Here is a 13,056-nt window from a genome sequence, read left to right on the forward strand (position 1 = left end):
CCAGACTAACTGAATATCAATCCCTTTGGAGAGATTTGACTTACAAACCTGGGCAGCCTGTTGCTATTAATCATTAAAATTGATGGAATCTAGGTTGATATTAGCATAAACAGGTTAATTCTATTTGACTGTTGCATGCATCATTGTGTAACTTCATGCCCTGTGTGGCTCTCTGATGTTTCTGTGCATTCAGTTAAAAGCAAACTGCTGTCTGGAGATGTGTAATGTGATGTCAATTAAATTCAGTGTGTTTTTCACTGCTTTTCTGTGGAGATCCTGGTGTTTTTTCCAGAACACATGCATGGTAATGTGTCTTCACATTTATGATTAATGCGAGGGCAGAACGTGATTGGAAGTTACAGATTAAATTCCTGGGACATTAATAAACAAGACAAAAAAAAAGCATGATAGAACTCAATATGTCGAATTCAAAAGGAGACAGGTTTATTTGCAATCTATTCATGTTTTGATTTGTTGAATCATACTAAATGTTCCTGCATTGCTGCTATACCAGAAGAAATTAACAGGACTTGGTTCCGGTGTATTCAGTCATGATTGGTATACTTTGATGATGTCAAGAATGCTGCGTGGGAAATCCTGTTGTTTGGAAAGAATTAGTAATCAACATCCCTCCAACACAATTATATTTTATTCACTTGGTGGCGGAAAGGACTCCTCTAAAAATTAAATCTCTTAATTTAGTTTTGTATCCATGCCTTTCCATGCACAGTATTGACACCAAGCCCATTCTCCTATCTCCTTACACTTAGCCCAATTACGGTCACTACTTCATCATACCCTCAAGCTCCACATTTCTGGCCCATGATATCTGATCCCTGAAGTCCTAATTACTGAGCCCAGTCCCAGCCAGCAGCCCACACTCTCCACAAAGCCTTGGTTGGCCTTCGGAAAACATCACCACCTCATGGTGGTTCAGGCAGGATATTTTCAAATTCAAAAATATACCTGTTGGCTCATGTTGGCCATGAGATTTTCAAGGCTGCATAATATTACAATGATGAGTCCACAACACAAATAGCTATAGGTTCATCTTCATTACTCTATTTGCACACAGATATCTCGTTGGATTTGTGAATACATTACAGTTTTGATTTCAGTAGTAACTACCATCATTTGCACTTGACAATGTTTGTGAACGTCTACACAGGCAGGCAGACTCTCAATTTATGACTTAAAGCTTGTTGATATAGCAGCACAAACCTTGAAATTTTGCCTTGCCCGCAGGAAAAAGAATCTCAGGGTTTTATATGATGTCATGTATGAACTCTAACAATAAATCTGAACTTTGAAGTTTGAAATGATACCTAATTTGTTTTATGATATGTCAGCAGAAATAGTAGTTCACTGTAAATAACATGTTTCAACAAATGCCATTGTGATTTATTTATTGACATACAAGGGACATCTCAAATTGGGAAAGATAATTTCTGAATAGTTTTTTTTCCCCAACATGAGCTGGAATATTTTCGCCCTGTGTGGCAATCTGTCTGCTGAGTAACATAATCTTGAGAGTCCAGCTATTTTGGTTCAAGAGTATCTGCAGCACTGAGGCTTTGAAAATACTCAGTTTCTGCTGAATTACAGAAATGAATTGAATTGTTGATTGTCACATCTTGAGAAACAGTGAAAAGCTTTGTTTTGCATGGTTTACAGGCAAGTAAACCCATATTTAAAAACAAAACCTAGTGCAATAATAAAACTAAATATCAAAGTGCAGAGTTAAAATAGTCAAGAGTGCAAAATATATTGTTTCAAGTGCACGGTATGGAGAAAGTATAGTTTAAACAGTATAAGAGCAATTATTTTTTAACCAATGAAAGATCTGTTTAAGAGTCTGATGAAAAGAAAATAATCTCTCCTTGAATTAGGAGATTCTTGTTTACAAGCTCGTGTATCTTTTGCCTGACAGGAGGGGGGGAGAAGAGATTGTGACCAAGATGGGATTGGTCCTTTGATATGTTGGCAGCTTTCAATAAACAATTCAAGGTATAAATAGAATCCATGGAGAGGAAGTTTGTTTGTGTGATGGTCTGAACTACATTCACAACTCTCTGCACTTTTTTTGCGGTCTTGGGCAAAGCAGTTCCCATATCAAGATGTGATGCATCTGGCCAGGGTGCTTCTGAACAGGATACTTTCAGTGCAGTGGTATTGGTCTGAAGGAACAATGACTGATTTTGGGTGGTGATACACTGACATAATATTATGATGGATTCAGAATATGGAAGTAGGATATAGACTGAATTATGTTCTCCACAGTGATCAACCAGCTCAGTCCCACTGGGAAGTAATTACTTTCTGTGAATAAGCTACCTTAGCAAGGGGAAACATCTGAAGAAATACCTGCTGATGGGAAGACAGCAGAAAAAGTTGATGTTGAAAATTAATTTTAAAATTTAGATTTTTTTAATCTGAATATATCACCTGCCTGTGCATGCATATATTTCTGCTCCATTCATGCATCAACACAGAATGTCAAATTTTCATGAATTGTTTATTGATTAACCAATGGAAGCTTGCATTGGTCTTGAGTGAAAATAGGCAGCCCGCTGTCATGAAGAAAATTAAGTTGAGCATCATTGATAACTCTGTCACTAATGTGGTGAAACGTGCAGGATAGGGATCTAACCAACTGTTTTCTTCTTCACCTCCATTATTTTGAAACCACAACAGATTTTTTGAAGCCATCATGTTGAAAGATTTAGAAATTGATGAATACTTTTTTTTTCTCTGTTGCAGCGAAGCTTCCTGGGCTCTGCTACATTTGCTATTGGTGATTTGCTGAAGTCAGAAGAGCAAACACTGACCATAAACCTAAGGTAGGTGTATATAAAGTGATAAAATTGGCAAACTTGCAATACTGCTAACACACAAAACTCCAATTTCTGCATCTCATTGCTTCTGTGATTCGTATTCAGCATGCAGTGCCCTCCATAATGTTTGAGAGAAATACACATTTTTCCTTTATCTGCATATGTGCTCCACAGCTTTAAGTTTGTAATCAAACAATTCACATGCAGTTAAAGTGCACATTCCAGATTTAATTCAAGGTTATGTGATGGATTGTTATATTTTATATTGTATATAGTTGTGTTTAAAAGGAGATAAATTGTGGCAGGTTTTTTTTTAGTGTAGGTCACAAACAAACACTTTAAAACAGATCACATTTAAAATGACAGAGCTCTGCTCAAGCCAGACAGTCCAGGCTCCAGGTGCCTTTGCAAAAACTTTGAAGGATGCCTATAAGGACTTCACAAGTAGGTGTTAATTGGACATGGTGTGGAATAATGGATTATTATTTTGGAAAGCAACAGATGAACAAACTCAGAAGATTGGGTACGGAGCCGCAGTCTAAGTGCAATTTGCTGTTCTAAGAGGGTCATGTGGTTTTCTCTGAGAGAGAGAGAATTCAGTTCTACAGTTCTACAGTTCAGCAGCTGGGACTGGAACAGGATAAGCTGGCAAGCTTGTAGAAAAAAAACCATTTTGAAGATAGGTTGTGAGTTCTTAGTGCAGCCTGGTCAAAGCCCTTGCAGTCTGTACAAGAGGAGATGGCTGGCTGTATAATGTTTCACTTGAAATAAGGGTAACAGAAAAAGTACTCTGTGGTGACTTGAAAGAAAGAGGTTATCATCTGGGAAACCCTAATGGGGCAAGTTTCTTCAGCAAGACACTGAAGTGGTTGATTAAAAGGAATCAGTTGTGAGTGTCCAGCAAAAACTGACAAAAACCTTCCTGAGCGGTAATCATTTACCTTTCAAGCACCAAAGCCTGGTGAATGTTAAATTCTGTGCATATTATAAGAATTGCCTGCAACCAGTGAACTTGGAGGAATGAGAAGTGAGATTGGACTGTAAATTAAAGAACTTTTCTGAACTTATAAACACATTATATACACATGTGCTTAGAATTAGAAGGGGGTTATGTTAGGTTAAGTTAATAGTTAATAAGTTAGAGTTTGATCCTGTTTTCATCTTTAAAGATAATTAAGAGCAACTTTTGTTTAAGTAACCATTTGTCTTGGTGAATTTCTATTGCTACTGGATTTTGGGGTCCTCTGGGCCCATAACAATTTGGGGATTGTCTGGGTTTGAACCCAGGACCACTCGCATTTGTACATATTTTTGTAGAAATTGCAGGACTTTTTACATGCCGTTCCCCCATTTCAGGACACCATAATGTTTGAGACATTTAGCTTCATAAGTGTTTGAGAGTACTCAGGTATGTTTAATTGTTTCATTGGTGCAGCAGTTTCTAAGCTTTTGATCACCTTTAGAGTCTGTAGTTGCCATTTTTCAACACAAGGACACTAGAATCATACCAATGAGTGTCAAAGAAGCCATTATGAAGCTGAAAAGCAAGATTCAAACAGTAGGAGACATTGCCCAAACCTTAGGATTACCAAAATTAACAGTTTGGAACATCATTAAGAAGAAAGAGCATACTGGTGAGCTCAGTAATTGCAAAAGGCTTGGTATTCCAAGGAAGATCTCCACTGTTGATGACAGAAGAATTCTCATCATGATGAAGAAAAATCCCTAAATGTATGTCTGGCAGATCAGAAACGCTCTTCAGGAGGCAGGTGCTGATATGTCAATGACTACTGTCTGCAGAAGACTTCATGAACAGAAATACGGAGGCTACACTGCAAGATGCAAACCACTAGTTAGTTACAGATGGCCCAGATTACAGTTTGCCAAGAAGCACAAAAGAGCCTGCAGAATTTTGGAAAATGTTTGTGACCAGATGAGACCAAGATTAGCCTGTGTCAGACTGATGGCAAAAGCTTAGTGTGGAGGCATAAAGGAACTACCAAGTTCCAAAGGATATCTCCTCATCTGTGAAACATGGTGGTGAGGGAGAGGGGTGTTATGGCCTGGGCATGTCTGGCTGCCACAGGTAATGGTACATTTATCTTCATTGATGATGTTACTGCTGATGGTAGTAGCATAATAAATTCTGAGGTGCATAGAAACATCTTATCTGCTCGAGTTCAAACAAATGTCTCCAAGCTCATTTAATGGTGCTTCATCCTACAGCAAGACAAAGATCCCAAACGTACTGCGAAAGCAACAAAGAAGTTTTTCAAAACTAATAACTGGAAAATTAATGAATGGCCAAGTCAGTCACCCAATCTAAATCCAATGGAGCATGTCTTCCATATGCTGTAGTGAAAACTTAAGGAGACAAGCCCACTTAACAAGCAGGAGCTGAAGATGGATGCAGTAGAGGCCTGGCAGAGCATCACCACAGAAAATATTCAGCAGCTGGTGAAGTCTATGAATCACAGATTTCGAGCAGTCATTGCATGCAAGGGATATGCAACAAAGTACTAAACATAACTACTATACATGCCATTGCTTTGTTCCAAATATTATGAAATGACCTGAAATGAGAGGACTATGTATAAAATGTGCTGCAATTACTACATGGTCAAACCAAAATGTACAATAAAACCCATGAATAAAATCTGGAATGTGCACTTTAATCACATGTGAATTGTTTGATTACAAATTTAAAACTGTGGAGCACAGGGGAAGTAAAAGAAAAAAGTATAATTGTCCCAAAGTTTATGGAGGGCACTGTTAAGTAAGAGAAATAGGGAAATGTGGTTGCAAGTGTAACTATAGGCACTTTCAGGTGGCCAAATTCCCCGCTCGTTAAGCCGCATATTATGGCAATATATGGCTCTTGGGAGCTCACTTGAATGCGCAGGGGGCGCCTGCGATGCGAACTTGGTAACCTTCCTCCGAGAGGGATAATCGCTGCAGCACAGTGGTCCCCCCAGCAATCTGAATGCAGCTGCCTGAAAGCAGCTGCTAAGGGGATGACAGTCAGCTGACAGCACCTAACAACTCCCCTCCCGGCTGCCCCTGCCCCCCAGCGTGGGACATCAGGGCAGGGGCAGTAGGCATGGGTTGTCAGTGCGGAAAAAACCCCACACTAATCCCACTGCCCCGCTCTCTCCCAACAGCCCGATATCAGTCCCCACGCTGTGGGGTGGCTGGCGCGGCTGGCCCCAACCGCTGCAGCCCGCGGTGGCCGTTCCATCCTCTACAGCCGGCATTGGCTGCCCGAACCACAACAGCCTGCGCCATCCACTCCAACCCCGACGGCCTGCACTAGCCATCCCAACCCCTAATGCCCGCGCCGGACACCCCAGAGCTGACAGCCCGCGCCAGCTGCTCCAACTACTTCAGCACACACCGACCGCCCCTACCATTACTGCCCACACCGGCCGCCCCAACCTCAACAGTCTGCCCCGGCCGCCCCAACCACTATAGTCCGCACTAGCAGCTCCAACCCCTAGAGCCTGCGCCGCCCGCTCCAACCACTTCAGCCTGCGCCACCTGCTCCAACCACTTCAGCCCGCCCAACCACAAAAGCCTGCATTGGCCGCCCCAAACACTAGAGCCCGCGCTGGCCGCCCCACAGTGTGGGGACTGATATTGGGCTGTTGGGAGAGTGGGGCAGTGGGATCAGTGTGGGGACGTCACCACGCTGATAGCCCACGACGGCTGTCCCACCTCTGACAGCCAACCATCCCAAATCTGACAGCCCGAAGGTACAGGAGCCGGAGTGTGCTCAGAGGTGCATCCCGTGCAGCTGTCCCTTCAGGTGGCCAGTGCTGTGCTTTTAGCGCTGCCACCTGAATGACAATTCAAAGGGCTGTTTCCTCTACTTCAGGCACATTCTTAGTGGAGAATGCACCTGAAGAAGCCTTAACACTCTTGGTTACAAAGGATTACAAATGGGGTGAATTCATACCATCTCAGTTTATCATCTAAATAGATCCAGTAGTTTAAATCTACCCCTCAGATTATGTGCTAATTAGCTCATTCATGCTGAGAGGTTCAATGAATAGGTAGAGAACTGGCAGTAGCACCAAGACTTTCTATTTGCAATTGCTCATTCATTCTAAAATCCATGTAGATGAAGCCCTATATTTTACTTGACACATGCATGTTATGTCTGACCTGCAACACATGAAGCTGTCACTTGATGTACATAGAAATTGTTTCTCCTCTCGTGCATTTCTCCCTTCCTTTGCTTGGAATATACAATATATAATTGCTCTTACACAAAGGCTTTATTTTATGCATGCATATGTAATCATTTATTAGTTAATCTTTATTTTGAAAAATATTGCATAATTTTATAAATATATATGAGGAAAACAAGTAAATTACTCTAAAGGTGATAAGTAACCAAACAGTAAAACAGCTGGTGACACACAGAAGACTGCATGTGCTCGAATCTGACTTCTGTACTACATTTCTTCAATCTTGATAAAGCATTTAATCTCAAAACATCAACCATTCCTTTTCTCCCACTGATGCTACTTGACCTGCTGAGTTCCTCCAGCAGGTTGTGTTGAGGAAAAAAAGCTGGGTAATTCAGAATGAACATTTTGGAACAATGGTTGTTCAGATGAAATGTTATTAATCTGAATTTTTCTCCTGTTTTTATGTTTTATTGATTGTTTTGTACAGTATATCTTAAGTTTTTTGCTGAGGCCAGCATCCATGATATTTTTTGCTATACTGTAGCATGCACTTGATAATTTTAGGACAATATCACTTCACAGCAGTGCCTCTCTTTTCTTTCCAAGCCAAAACCTCTTCAGATGAATTTAGTCATCTACTTGATCTCCTACTGGCTCTATGAACACCTTGGTTTAGCTTAATTCACTTTTATTTGTAATAGCAAATTGAATTTGACTTTGGAATATTATGTGATATTTTATAATATTATGTAATTTGATTTTGTGAAAATAATAACACACTTATAAGGTGTAAACAAAATGTAATTGGCAATAATTTCTCATTATAATAACACACACAGAGATCACACCACCTTGTTGGAAATGGTTATGAAAAATCAGTGACTAAAATGCTCCAAACAATTTAGACCAAGATTTCTGGGGAATTTAGAGGATTATCCCAACTAAATGGACAATACTCTACATGATAAACTTCATTTTTACCACTTCTCTTAACCAATGGGTCTACAACAGGCAAGGGTGGTATCAATGTCGTCTGATGCACTGACTTCTACCTTGCTGAGGCCAGACAGCAGTTTTCAGATACTTCCTCCTATTTATCCCTCGAACAGGACTCCACCAAGAAGCATTAATTAGGCCACCATCACCAGTACCATCACTAACCTCATCACTTCCAGTAATCTCCCTCCCTCAGCCACTAACCTCATTTATAGACATCCGGTCCAACCACTATATTTTTCCATTCCCCATAAAGAAGGCCTTAAGGCTTGTCAGAATTAAACAAGAAAGCCTGCAGATGCTAGGGTTGAGTGAAAAACACAAACCTGCTGGAGAAACTCAGAGGTCTCATAGCATCCAGAGGAAGAAAAGGCCTCAAGGCTCTTTGCTTCTTCCAAGACAACAGATATAAAAATTGCCCTCCACCACCACCCTCCCCCACCTAGCAGAACTTGTATTCACCTGCTACTACTTCTCCTTTGGCTCATCCCAAATTCTCCAAATCCAAGGTGTAGCTACTCTTATTCACAGGGGTCCCAGCGAGGCCTATCTTTTCACTGGACATGTGAAGCAATTCCTGCTGCAAGGCTACACAGGCATGGGTCATCACCTCTTCCTCTGTTAGAGTGACAATTGCATTTGTGCTGCCTCCTGCACCTTTATGAGCTCATCAACTTTATCCACTGTGCTGCCAATCACCACCCTGATCATAAATTCACTTGGTCCATCTTAGGCAACAACCCTCCCATTTCTTGGTATCTCTGTCTCCATTTCAGAAGACAAACTATCTTCGGACATCTTCTATAAATCCGCTGACTCCAATCCTTCCTGCACTATCTCTTCCTTTCTCTCAATTCCTCCATCTCCAGGACATTTGCTCCCAGGCTGAATCTTTCCATTCCAAGACATCTAAGATGTCCTTCTTCTTTAGAAAACATGGCTTCCCTTAACCCTTAATTTCCCTACTATGCAACATTTATCAAACTCTGCCTTAAATATATTGAATGAATGAGGCACCCTCCACTGATTCCTTCTTTGGACAGCAAAATCCATGGATTTATTATTCTGCGAAAAGCAGTTCCTCCTAATTTATGTCCTAAATCTACTTCCTCAAATTATGAGGCTAAATCCCCTTGTTCTCCTAAATGAAGTCCCATAGTTCTTTATGACATCTAAATTTTCTACGATTGGCTGTGAGCAGCATTGATCTTATTATAATTGAGTAAACTAATACCATTTCACAGCAGTGAAATTAAATAAAAGTTTGATTGATAGTTAACATATTACATTATGGTAATAATTTCTCAAGTGCTTAAAACAATTAAGGTTCTTTTGGTGTTTGTTACCATAATTATTGGGGAGAAAGACTGGGCTACATCCAAGGAATTGTCAGGACATTGGTTAAGTGTCCCTATTCCATGTATTTATAATGTCCATTTGCAATTATGTGGACTCAACTACCACTTTTGAAAATTAATTTGTTATTATATCTTTTTGGCAGTATGATCAAAAAAGGTAGAAAAGAACCGTTTCAACCATCTGTTAAGTGTTCTCAGGTCTTTTGGTCAATAACCACTGATATAAATAAACCTTTGAGCTCGACATTGGCCGGTCATTGTGGTATGTGAAAATTTGTCACACCATTGTTGAAAGATATTCATCTGAATTTTGTTGTGCATTGTGGGTTAGTTTTTTAGCAGGTTACTATGGTGATTAGTGCACTTGCTACATAAAGACACTGTTTGATCTGCTGAGTTTCTCCAGCATTTGTGTGTTTTTTCAGGGCGCTTGATACAATCATTTCTGTTTAATTTGTAAATATTTATTGAACGCTAGCAAAAAAAAACAGGAGGAACTTAACAAGTCAGTCAAATGCTAGTTCTCAATGTATCCAAAAAAATTGTGCAGAATTAATGATCTGTTCATTGTAAACTGACAAGTTAAAAGTAATTGGTCTGGATATTTGTATATTGTCAAAAGCTAATATGCATTTGCCTGTGTCTGAATAGATAGCTGAAGACAACTATGATGTGAAACCCTGTGCCTCACAGAGCCAGCAAACTCCACCACTTAATGAGAATTTTCAGAGAAGAGGGCATGAAGAATTTGTTGTTGCAATGCCAGAGTTGCTCTATCATTTTGCAATAAATGCAGACCAAGGATAGTAGACCATTGACAGAGTCTTAACAGACCATGGGTGATCAGGGGTGTCCATAGTTGTGATGGAAGGGTTGTCTACTGCTGGTGGTATTGAGCTACAGTCAAGGAATGGCAACATTCATTTGTGTTAAATTTAAAAATAAGTACTAACAATCTGCACAGGCATGTTTTGGCCTGATATGGATATTACTAATGGTTGAAAGAATTACCGTGCATAGAATAAATAGTTTGTAATACTTCAAAGTGTTATGAGTTTCTTCTATTCATTTATATTGGTTGCAATTTAGAAATAAACACATTTCCGAGTTGGACATATAATTATTGGCTTTTAATTCTATATTTCTAGTACAATTTTAATTGATTATTGTTTGCCAAGCACTGAAAGATAGACTAGGCAATTGAAACACCATAAAAGTTGTTTTTATATTATGGGACTTAACAATAATTTATTTGAAAGAGGGAAATATAGTGAAAGATAATGTTAAATAAACTTAGCAAAAGATCTGTTGATGTGTCCTGGCTGGTAATATACAATACTGTTCAGACGTTCTTCAAATTTCATAGCTGAAGTTCTTGTGTCATATTCGTGGCTAGATAATTGTTTCTTCATAAGGTCACTGTTTAATAATAACTGCAGAATGTGATATTATTCAGAATTGCATTAAAAAAAAATGATAGGGCCATTTGCTTCTATTTATTTTTTAGCTGCATTCCTGATGTCTAAAACAATGTTGTTTTATTAATTTCTTTAATGTGAACTATTTTTTATGCACATGGAAACAAACCATAAAGATAGCACACACTATCCACCATGACTATGAATTTGTTAACTATTTGGTTTGTAAAGATGTGCAAAGAGAACTATGAAAAGCCTCTAAAATATTGTGTGCTATCAAAATAAATCAGAATCAGGTTTATTGTCATAAACATGTGTCATGGCATTCTTGTATATTGGTATTCCCGTGGTGCCTAATGCTTTATTCCATAATTGCCAAAGTGCATTTTGTTTTGAAGTCTGTTGAATGTGTGAAGGAAAATGTGGCTTTTGGGACAGATTGTTTGGGTTGGGGATTGTGTTTGGGTGATGCCAGTGATGGATGTCAGGAAGAAGAGTTAGAATTGGTAGTCTAATTTAGAGCTGAAAGTGTGAATTGGATATGGATAACAGAATTCTGATCAGGGCCAAGGTTATACGTGGTAAGGGGAGGGGGGGTTCAGGTGGCTAGATTTTTGGGGGGGGAGATGGGTCGGTTTTGCGATTGGGATCTGAATTGAAGAGCTAGGATTGTTGTGAATGTTTGCGGTATTATGTCTTTGTTGATCCTTTTGGATATCTTCTTCATCTGGATCTCATAATTGACAGAGATCAATTGCCACTCCTGGCAGCCTTCCAGATCTAGAATTGCTGATCCGTCTGTACATTCTACGTGGTAGATGCAGACGGACCAGCAATTCTAGGTCTGGATAGCTGCTGGGAGTTGCAATTGATCTCTGTCAATTATGAGATCCAGATGAAGAAGATATCCAAAGGAATCAACAGAGACATAACATGGTGCAGCGATATAAGAAAACAAGAATAAAGCCATACAATTGATTGTAAGTCACTGAAATACAAAGGGGAAGAAGAGAAAAAAATGTCAAAAAAAAATGGCTGGAGCAAAAGCAGTTCACCCAGTGATGGACGGGGAGGTTGAAGACATTGCTGAATCGTTTGAAAAGTTTCAGCAGAAGTGCAATTTAGCATTCAAAGACTATCTTAAAAATGCAAAGGCAGAGGAGAAGGTCCGTTATATCCTTCTCTGGACAGGGGAGTGAGGCCTTGAATTATTTAATAGCTGGGAGTTTACAGAGGTGGAGAAAACTGATCCAGAGCAGATATTTGCAAAGTTTGCTTCTCACCTTGAACCCAGGTCTAATCATAGAATGAAGCGCTATGAATTTCAAGGCTTAATGCAAGAGACTGAAGACTGTTGAAACTTCCTCACTAGAGAAAAAATTGTTGCTGCAAAATGCAGATTTAAGGATATAGAGGAACGATTAGTTGATCAACATTTATTACAAACGCTCTAACTCCCACGACTACCTGGACTACTTGTCCACACACCCAGTCCCCTACAAGGACTCCATCCCATTTTCTCAATTTCTCCGTCTCCACCGCATCTGCTTCCATAATGAGATCTTCCAGTCCAAAGCCTCTGAAATGTCTGCCTTCTTCCACAAATGTGGCTTCCCCTCCATCGCTATTAACTTGGCCCTTACTCGCATCTCCTCCATTCCCCACTCATTTGTCCTAGCCCCCCGCACCAGAAACAATAAACACAGAATCCCCCTCATCCTCACCTACCACCCCACCAGCCTCTGCACCTAACACATTATCCGCCGGAATTTCTGGCATTTACTACAAGACCCCACCACCAGACACATTTTTCTTTCTCCTCCCCTCTCAGCCTCCGTGACTCCCTTGTGCACTCTTCCCTCCCCACCCATTGCCCCCCCAGCACCTTCCAGTGGTCGTAGGTTGTACACCCATACCTCCTCCCTCACCACGGTCCAAGGACCCAAACAGACCATTCAGGTGAACCTGTACCTTCAAAGAACTAATTTACTGCATCCGGTGCACCCTCTGTGGCCTTCTCTACATCAGAGAAACCGGTCCCAGATTAGGAGATCGCTTCACCCAGCACCTTTTCTCCATCCACACTAAAAGCAACTTTCCCGTAGCCAACCATTTCAATTCTGAGTCACCTTCTAAAGCTCAAATGTCTGTCCATGGCCTTTCACATGACCCGACCCTGACCATCCGCAGATTGGAGGAACAACACCTCATTTTTCATCCGGGCATCCTCCATCCCCAGGGCATGAACATTGAGTTC

The 13,056-nt window shown here is 40.3% G+C and overlaps 1 protein-coding gene and 1 long non-coding RNA gene across 3 annotated transcripts in view; one reads left to right on the forward strand and one right to left on the reverse strand.

Moving 5' to 3' along the window:
* Positions 1-422: 422 nt before the first annotated feature.
* LOC138757639 (uncharacterized) lies at positions 423-8,638 on the reverse strand. The gene is made up of 2 exons (XR_011353777.1): positions 8,486-8,638; positions 423-597 (listed from the first exon to the last, which is right to left on the reverse strand). It is a non-coding gene; the product is annotated as an uncharacterized lncRNA (long non-coding RNA).
* Positions 2,745-13,056, forward strand: part of inpp4b (inositol polyphosphate-4-phosphatase type II B) — a 269,882-nt gene continuing 259,570 nt past the window's right edge. The window contains exon 1 of one of the 2 annotated variants that reach the window (XM_069925291.1): positions 2,745-2,840. The gene's annotated coding sequence lies outside the window, so the exon portion shown is untranslated. The remainder of the gene's footprint in view (positions 2,841-13,056) is intronic. The other variant, XM_069925288.1, reaches the window with a different exon arrangement.

Source organism: Narcine bancroftii, chromosome 3, assembly GCF_036971445.1.
Source record: "Narcine bancroftii isolate sNarBan1 chromosome 3, sNarBan1.hap1, whole genome shotgun sequence".
NCBI lineage: Eukaryota > Metazoa > Chordata > Chondrichthyes > Torpediniformes > Narcinidae > Narcine > Narcine bancroftii.